We start from the raw sequence: 10249 nt of genomic DNA, 5'->3' as shown, positions 1-10249 counted from the left end.
GATTATGATTTTTCTCTTGATCTATCTCATATAGCTATTGTAGAGAAAACACCCTTTCGTGGTACTGAAAAAGAAAGTGGAAATCTAGTAACATCAAGAGAAGAAGCATCAACATCATAATTTGTTCTAATAATGGAATCAAAAGGCATCTTCATTCTCTTTCTAGGGAAGTGTTCCATACCTTTATTAAGAGGGAATTGATATTTAATATTTTCTTCTTTCATATCAATAATAGCACCAACGGTTCGAAGAAAGGGTCTTCCCAAAAGAATAGGACAAGATGCATTGCATTCAATATCCAAAACAACAAAATCAACGGGGACAAGGTTATTTTTAACCGTAATGTGAACATTATCAATTCTTCCCAAAGGTTTCTTCATAGAATTATCAGCAAGATTAACATCCAAATAACAACATTCCAAAGGTGGCAAGTCAAGCATATCATAAAGTTTCTTAGGCATAACGAAATACTTGCACCAAGATCACATAAAGCATTACAATCAAAATCATTGACCTTCATTTTAATGATGGGCTCCCAACCATATTCCAACTTCCTAGGGATAGAAGCTTCAAGTTTTAATTCCTCTTCCCTAGCTTTAATGAGTGCATTTGTAATATGTTTTGTAAAGGCCAAGTTTATAGCACTAGCATTAGGACTTCTAGCAAGTTTTTGCAAGAACTTAATAACTTCAGAAACATGACAATCATCAAAATCAAAACCATTATGATCTAAAGCAATGGGACCATTGTCCACAACACTTTGAAAAATTTCAGCACTTTTATCACAAATAGTTTCAGCAGTTTTAGGACATTTTGCACGCTTTGTAGTAGAAGTAGAAACATTGCCAACACCAATTATTTTACCATTGATAGTAGGAGGTTTTGCAACATGTGAAGTATCAACATTACTAGTGGTGGTAATAGTCCAAACTCTAGCTATATTATTCTCTTTAGCAAGTTTTTCTTCTCTTTCCCACCTAGCATGCAATTCAGCCATCATTCTAATATTGTTATTAATTCGAAGTTGGCTAGCTTTTGCTGTAGCAAATGACTTAGTATCTTTAACTTCATTAGGCATAACTTTCCGTTTTAAAAGATCAACATCAAGAGCAAGACTATCAACCTTAGAAGCAAGAACATCAATTTCACCAAACTTTTCCTCAACAGATTTGTTAAAAGCAGTTTGTGTACTAATAAATTCTTTAAGCATGACTTCAAGATCAGAGGGTACACTCCTACTATTGTTGTAAGAATTACCATAAGAATTACCACTATTAGAAGGATATGGCCTATAGTTGTTGTTACCAAAATTATTCCTATAAGCATTGTTGTTGAAATTATTATTTTTAATGAAGTTCACATCAACATGATCTTCTTGAGCAACCAATGAAGCTAAAGGAACATTATTAGGATCAACATGAGATTTACCATTAACAAGCATAGACCTAATAACATCAATCTTATCACTCAAGGAAGAGGTTTCTTCAACAGAATTTACCTTCTTACCTTGAGGAGTCCTTTCAGTGTGCCATTCAGAGTAGTTGATCATCATATCATCAAGAAGCTTTGTTGAAGCACCCAAAGTGATGGACATAAAAGTACCTCCAGCAGCTGAATCCAATAGGTTCCTTGAAGAAAAATTTAATCCTGCATAAAAGGTTTGGATGATCATCCAAGTAGTTAGTCCATGGGTAGGGCAATTCTTTACCAAAGATTTCATTATGTCCCATGCTTGGGCAACATGTTCATTATCCAATTGCTTAAAATTCATAATGCTACTTCTCAAAGATATAATTTTAGCAGGAGGATAATATTTTCCAATGAAAGCATCTTTATATTTAGTCCATGAACTAATACTATTTTTAGGCAAAGATAGCAACCAATCTCGCAAGTGCTAAAGGTTTCATGTGATGCTGACCTCAATGAACCAGACCTCGAGAATTCGTTCATCCCTTCGCTCCGAGGATTGGTCGAGTACTTGGCCACATGCATGAGTAGGCCTGTTGCCGGGATGTCCCATTAAAAAGGCGGGTCCCATATTTGAAATAAGAAAATCAGATCAGATAGAGAAAGGAAAAAATTTCAGTTTTATAATATCCCCATCTATATCCTTATACTTTTGCATTTCACAAAGTTCTACAAAATTATTAAGATGGGCAGCAGCATCATCAGTACTAACACCAGAAAATTGCTCTCTCAAAACAAGATTTAGTAAAGCAGGTTTAATTTCATAAAATTCTGCTTGTAGAAGCGAGTGGAGCAATAGGAGTGCATATGAAATTATTATTATTTGTGCTAGTGAAGTCACACAACTTAGTGTTCTCAGGAGTACTCATTTTAGCAATAATAAAAATAAATAAAGCAAAACCGAATTAAATAAAGTAAAACAAGTAACTAATTTTTTTGTTTTTTTGATATAAAGAAAGCAAACAAGACAGAAAATAAAATAAAGCAAGACAATAAACAAAGTAAAGAGATTGGGTGTGAGAGAGTCCTCTTGCAGCGTGTCTTGATCTCCCCGGCAACGGCGCCAGAAAAGTAGCTGCTTGTGATGGTAAAGCACACGTCCGTTGGGAACCCCAAGAGGAAGGTATGATGAGTAGATCAGCGAGTTTTTCCTCAGTAAGAAACCAAGGTTATCGAACTAGTAGGAAATGAAGATCACGTGAAGGTTGTTGGTGATGGAGTGTAGTGCGGCGCAACACCAGGGATTCCGGTGCCAACGTGGAACCTGCACAACACAATCTAACTACTTTGCCCCAACTTAACAGTGAGGTTGTCAATCTCACCGGCTTGCTGAAAACAAAGGATTAAACGTATGTTGTGGAAAATGATGTTTGCTTGCAGAAAACAAAAGAGAACAATGATTGCAGTAGGTTGTATTTCAGATGTAGAGGCGGGCATGGTGATGTAGAGCTCTCCGGTGATGATTCCCCTCTCCGGTAGGGTGCCGGAGGAGATCTTCTGAACCCCCGAGTTAGGGTTGACGGCGGCGGCGTCTCTGGAACTGTTCTGGTATTTTGGCTCTCGGTACTAGGGTTTTCAGAGACGAAGGAATAAATAGGCAAAGGGGCAGCGTCGGGGGAGCCAGGGGGCTCCCTCCCCACATCTTGGCGCGGCAGTGGGGCCCCCCGCGCCGCCCTATTGGGTGGGCCCCCTGTTGGCCTTCCTCGACTCTTCTTCAGTCTTCTGGAACACTCCATGGAAAATAGGGCCGTGGGCTTTTGTTTCGTCCAATTCCGAGAATATTTGTAAACCAAATTTTCTGAAATCAAAAACAGCAGAAAACAGGAACTGGCACTGTGGCATCTTGTTAATAGGTTAGTCCCAGAGAATGCATAAAAACATTATAAAGCGTGAATAAAACATGTAGATATTGTCATAAAACTAGCATGGAACATAAGAAATTATAGATACGTTGGAGACGTATCACATAGCAACAGCACCCTGCCAAAGTGGCAGGTTGCTTAGTTCTTCGAACAACTAAAGCTTTGTAGAAGATATTTCCAATCATGTTTCTCATCAAATTTTAGAAACCATTAAGCTTTGTTTTTGCTACTGATCTAGGTGTCGTGGTTTCACAGTGGTAGCATTGTAATAGCACATTTTTCAACCATGTATGATTTTTCGCAATGAATATACTGGGTTGGATAAAGTATTCAGTCACAATTTACATCTTCAGTCATAGATGATATGGGGTCATTTTTAGTCACCATGGAGGCTTTTTTCCCAAGAAACCAACATGGAGGCAACCTTCTCTACTATGTTTATTGTTGAGCGCTCAAAGATGGAACACCTAAATTCAGCAAAATTTTAAGAAACTTCAGGTGTTGTATAGCGAATAAGTAGTAAGTCATCATCAACTGTCAGTATGGTTCTGACTTGGAAAACCATGTCTTGTGCCATTCCCCGTGCAGTAATTTTTCTTACCGCTAACAAAATTAGATATCTAGCCATAAGAAAGCGAAGATTCAGTTATGAAGTATGGTCGAGTGCTACAAACTGGGTATTCCTTTTACCATCATGTTTATTTATTAATTTATTTTTAATACTAAAAATTAATTCGTAGCAACACACGAGCAAATGTGATAGTAGTATGATCATAATTTCCACTACAAAAGGCAGTCTACCTCCATACGATATCCTGCTCTTGACGCACACATTGCATGATTAGTGTGAGAACCGGAACTTAACTTTCTGATCCTCATATGTTGCTCGTCAATCCCAAGATCAATGTTGATGACACAAGTGAAATGTATATCATTACGGACGTACACAAATTTAATAATTACAAAGCTTGAATAGCCACATAGTGTGTCATTCATTACAATCAGAAAGCACAACGGAAAATAAAACGCGAAGTGACTCCATCTCATCCATATGCGTAGTCCACGATGCATCACTCTTTGTGGTGACCCGGCATACCACTGCATGGTGTAGTATGCAAGTCTGATATAACACCAATGAAACACCGTTCCACTAGTATTATATCGCTCAGAGTGGTACAACAGAAACATATGCGGGTCCAAGGCATGTCTATAGAATTACAACATTGACTCTCGTTACAAAAGATCATCATAGCATCCTACTTTACAATGAGGTAAAACTGCAAATAAACTCCGAAAAACGACTCGTAGTCTAATTCTATCACGAACTCTATTTGTAGAGTATTTAACTAGCTATAGAGGCTAAGAATAGATTCTAGCTAAATAGGAGCTAGGTTTACGAAGCTAGTTCCCTTCTATGGCTAAACTAGGTTTTCTCCTTGTTGGATGAGGTATCTGACTCTTCTGACAAGGTCTCGTCTCGTGAAGTAGTTGTTGACTCCTCGGCCTTCGAGTTGTACTGTAGATCCTCCTTCGATGCCTCCATATCTAAGCAGGGGATTTAAGAGTGGGATGAGTACGAGCGTACTCAACAAGTTCATTATAGGAAAGAGGTGTTTTAATGCACTAGCTACGGCATTAGACCAGAAAGTCTAATACCAATGCAGGTTTTCATAATCATTTCTTCAAGAGGTTGCTTTTATTCAGAAGAGCTATGTCCGTCAGCCTTCACCGGTTTACTAGAACTTCATGGAGCTCCTTTCCGGCCGCGTTCGCAGTTCCATATCCCGGAACGAGGAGTGACAGGTCACGGTTCTTTACACTCTGCGAGAGGTGTGTTGCTTTACCCATAAGAGATCTTAACCTTGGTGCCAACCGGGCAATTTCCCCGTCCACACTTCCTTTGGTGTGAGGCCCGGTATAAGGTCTAGCCAATCATGTTCCTCCGCTACCTCGAACACCCACCCGTTGTTGCATGCGCCGACCCTGGGTCCACGTCGGTCCCATTATTCCTGTAGATTTCAAGGTGAACCCCGACCACGACAACGATGCTGGGCTCTACCATACACTCCTACGCCGGTGGCTGCAACCCATCCTAGACCGCAATACCGTGGGGACTTAGGACTCCCCAGCCTCACCATCTTGCTCCTTCGGGCGACAAGTGTACTACGGACTATGCCGTGGGGACTTAGGACTCCCCAGCCTCACCAGCTTGCCCCCTTGGATTACAAGTGTACTACGGTAAAGCGCATCCGTTGATGAACGAGAGGTGGAAACACTTTTGACTACTCCAGTCCCACTCCGGATCTTATGGTTAACACGGGTATTACGGCACAAGAATCACTCGGCGACATTTGTTGTTTAATCCTAGATGGATATCAACCCGTGCAATGGAACCTCCACCATATCAACACAATCCATGGTTCCATTGCCCACCACATAGTCATATTCATAGTTATGAAAGTAGTGGTTTTGATTTTTATGCAATAGTGATAACCATAGTACTTTGCAATTAATTTGATAGAAATACTCAAATGGCATGAGCAAGCGATGAACTTGCCTTTCTTGATTGCAATATTATGCGAGCAAGGTCTTCGATACGCAATAACTCCAAATTCTGAAATAGCATCATCGTCCGGTAAGGACGATGTTTAAAAGATTGGCAAGGATGCAATAATGCATAAGTATGAGATGCAATCGCTCTAAGCGTGACCTAACCTTGATGATTTAGGATCAGTGAGTTGTAATGATTGGTTCAGGGTGTGTTGCACTTTTAGAGTGATTCACAAACAAGGTTCTTATTAAGGATTGGTTGTTTGATATCATAAACATGTGTTGCAATATATCATAACCATAGTATTAATAGCACACAACAATAAGATTTGGTGTAATCCTAACATGTAATGAATAGTGGTTGGTTTTAGCACTACATGGCATGGTTAATTATTAATTATCATATACTTCAAAAGAATAACTTTTGAAGAACATGTTCTTTAATAAAGAACAAGTATGATAATTAGGGTTGTGGAGATCTATGGTTTACTATGGTTTCATCTAGTTTCTGAAGTAAGTATTAGATGGATCCCAACAATGTTGGATTCATCAATAGCTAGGGATCATATGGTTTTAGTGAAGCATATCTTGGGTAATTGCTTATACATGGTTGCTATCAAGATTGGTATATCTTGCTGGTGATAGTTGGCTAGGGTTTATGGATTCTATTAGGCAGGGTTGATGACTATTCTATATTTTCTTCAAAAGAATAACTTTTGAAGAACATACTTCTTAACTAATAAGAAGTATATCAATTAGGGTTGAGGTGGTTTAGGTTTTACTATTGGTTCTATTAAGTAAGGAATATTTGGCTCCTAAATAGGATGGTGGATAAGTATCCAACACTGATAAGGTTTAGTGGAGTATGGTTATGGAATGCTCAAGATTTGGTATGATTGCTCCTAAGGTTCATCACATTATTGTGATGATAAATATGGATATTTAAAGTTGTTGCCTCTAAGTATAGAAACTAGGGTTGGTCCTATTTGATCATCTAGGTTGGGTAGGTATGCCTACATGGACTACCAATTATTGATAATAGGGCTCCTACAATTTTATGTGGCATGGCAAGTATGTAATTGCTATTATGATTCTATTTATGAAAATTAGAACACCAAGATTATATGAGAGGATCTAGGGTTTAGGTTTTAGAAGTAAATTAGGGTTCAAAAGAATTAGTGGAGCTAGGGTTCCAATTTGGATTAGGGTTTTAGAATTATCCATGAAATGATAAGTTCCTATTTTTCTACCATATAGAACTAGGGTTTACTATTTACCATGTAGTTCTTTGATTAATAACTTCAATTTAAAGTTGAAGTTATTAATAACTTGTAAATAAATAAAATAATATTGAATTTGGCATTTTTCTATTTTAGAACAATTAATAATTAGGTCAATTAGGTTTAAATCCTTCTAATAAGGATTTAACAAAATAATAAAGAAAATAAGTTTTAATGTTTTCTTTATTTAATTACTGGTTTTTATTTAATTTTGGAAGGTTTTCCAATTTATTGAATTTTAATTCAATTTAGAATTAAAGAAAAGGCTTATTTAATAAGTATTAAATAATTGAATTTTTATTAAAAATAAAAATTTCATATTGTATTTTTATTGGATAGAGTTTTCTTTTCTAAGAATTTTGGTATCTCATTTATATTTTTCTGACTTAAATTGAATTTTCTTAATTCATTTGAAGTTGCAGCAATTATGAATTTGAAATTAAAACAAGAGAAATGCTAACTTCACCCGGCTAAAGCTACTCGCGAGGGCTGATCGAGTGGGCCAGTGACCAGGTCAGCAGCCACGTTGGCTTGACCAAGTCAAAATCAATGACGTGGCCAGGGACACGGTGACCGGCGGACAGACATCGCCGGTGACGACGATTCCGGCCACGCACGGATGGGCAACTGGTTCCATTCGAACAGTGCACCACGGGGAGTCTAAAGGTGGCGGCGCCGCTGGCTAATTGCCACCGGAGCTTGATCAACGGCGAGGTCACGACGGCGACCCGTGCAGGTGGATCATGCGGCGACGCTACGAGATGCGATCGAGCAGACCGAGCATACTAGGCGGTAGAGAAGCTCACCACGGGCACGTAAGGCTTGACGGCGAGGCGAATGGAGGCTTGTATCGCCGGAATTCATGGCGCCGGCCGTCGGAGAGACGAGCTCGACGGGGACGCTCCGGGTTACTTCGGCTCGATTCCTACTGCAGACTGGGCATGTCGAGGATGGCGATCACGCTGGTGTGCCCAGCTTGGCTCGGGGGTGCTCCAATCGCCGGCGGTAATGGTGTCCGGCGTAGCTAGGGTTTCGGTTCTGGGAAGAAAATTGAGAAGAGGAGAAAGAAGGTCGGGCTAGGGTTCGTCCAGGCTTTATACGGCTCAAGGGCGAGCCTCGTCACGACGTCGGGGAAGGAGAGGGCGACAGCGAGCGAAGAAGAGGAGCACGCCTCTGTGCTGGCGTCCATGCGCGTCGAGAGGATGAGGACGAGCTCCTCGTGTTGATATTCCACGAAGAGGTACTTGGGCTGCGACGGGCTGTGCTGGACTGGGTTGTTCTGGGCTGCTGGTGGGCTATCTTTGGTGGGCTGCTTGCGGCTTGGCATGGTCCGGGTATGTCTTTTTCTATTTTCTCTTTTCTGTTTTCTATTTCATTTAATTCTGTTTTATAATTCTGTTTTAATTCAAATTTAACTCATGTAATACCATGCGGGTATTCGAGTAAATGAATTTCGAGTGGAACCATTAAAAGGATATATGTATTACTCCATTGTTGTTGAACAATCATATATGTGAGCCTTGCTACAATTCTTAATTAGGCAAGAATTTTTGGTAATAATGTTCATTTCCTTTCTCCTTTATGGTATAACTCCTGTTGATTAATTAGAGTTGGTTATTCCTCTTCCAATTGTTTTGGAAGTTATTATTAGGACTTGATTTCATATTGGCGGAATTAGTCAATTGCACATGATTTTATGTGAGCTCCAATGTATTAGGGTTTCATAGTTTCTATCATAACCCCTGTTATTAAGGTTAATACTATCATTATATTTGAAAGTATCTAGGTAGGTATTGTTTCCATCATGGTTGATCTTGGTTACCAAGATAAATAGTTGATCACTCCACATATGGTTTTAACTATATAATGTAGCACAAGGTTTTTCTTATGTTCAAGATTTGAAGCATAAGATTTATTTGATGTGTAAATCTAGGGTTCAGATGCAATTTACCTAATGACACATGGGTTGAATCTTAATTGTGGTTTAGGTTTTATTTGTGATCACCCAAATGTTACTCAAACTAGGGTTGAGCTTTAATTCTAGGGTGTAGAGATGAGATGTCACCATATTGCATGAGTTAGGGTTTAACCTCCCTAACCATGGTATTATGGTTACTTGCTTCATATTTTATGTGCTTCTCTAATTACTAAGGATTTGAGAATTGGTCTTATCTTCTACCAATAGACTTCTATTATTATCCTTAATTTATCATTTAGAGTAACTAAAATGGTTATGGTTCTTTTTATAGTTAACTTTGGTTATAAGGATGAATGGTTTCTCACACTACCTTAAATATAGGGTTTATCTTATGGCTTATTCTTCTATTTCCCCAAAGCATGGTCATGGCATTATCATGAGCAACTTATTCTTAATGTTTATCTTCTATTCCCAATTCTTATTTTGGAATGGATTATTCTAGGGTTCTACTCAAGGAATGATGATGTGATTATCTAAATATGTGGTTTGCCTAAGAATTCTACCTTGCTAGCTTACGTAGCTTGTTCTTCGGAAATCTGATAGACCTGCATCTTGTGGCATGCCTCCACCTCCTAGCTGCTTCATCTTGATCCTAACTATTTTATGTAGTGGCTCAATGTGTTGGTCTTCTTGCATCAAGGTGCAAGATGATGAAATGGATGAAGTGTGAGGCTCCTTTTATAGGCTTGGGCATGCTCTAGTAACATGACACATGGGTGGATGGCTCTTGCTTTAATTTGATGAGTAAGGTGCTTGGTTGTCATGCTCTCATCCATAGCAATCCTTTAAGCATGAGGTGGCATAGCTTAGGATTCAAGCTATGTAGATATTTTCATCCTATGTGGCAATGAGATTAACCTCTCATGTGATTTATTTTTGGATAGCCAAGTGGCTTTTGTTACTAAATATCTTGTGAATGATTTTATGCTTGTGGTTGAGTCACTATATCATATGTGATTGTATTTATATTATTATTGGGATCAAAATGTCAAAGATCTGAATTATACCCCAATTTTGAATGGTGATGTTTGATTTCACCAAGGCATGATCATATGAGTTTCAAACTACTCATAGTTTATTTTATTCAAATAGTTTGAACTATAATTCGTAAT

Source organism: Lolium rigidum, chromosome 5 (genome assembly GCF_022539505.1).
Source record: "Lolium rigidum isolate FL_2022 chromosome 5, APGP_CSIRO_Lrig_0.1, whole genome shotgun sequence".
Classification (NCBI taxonomy): Eukaryota; Viridiplantae; Streptophyta; class Magnoliopsida; order Poales; family Poaceae; genus Lolium; species Lolium rigidum.
The sequence above is the reverse complement of the archived record's forward strand: the minus strand, read 5'-3'. Positions refer to the sequence as shown.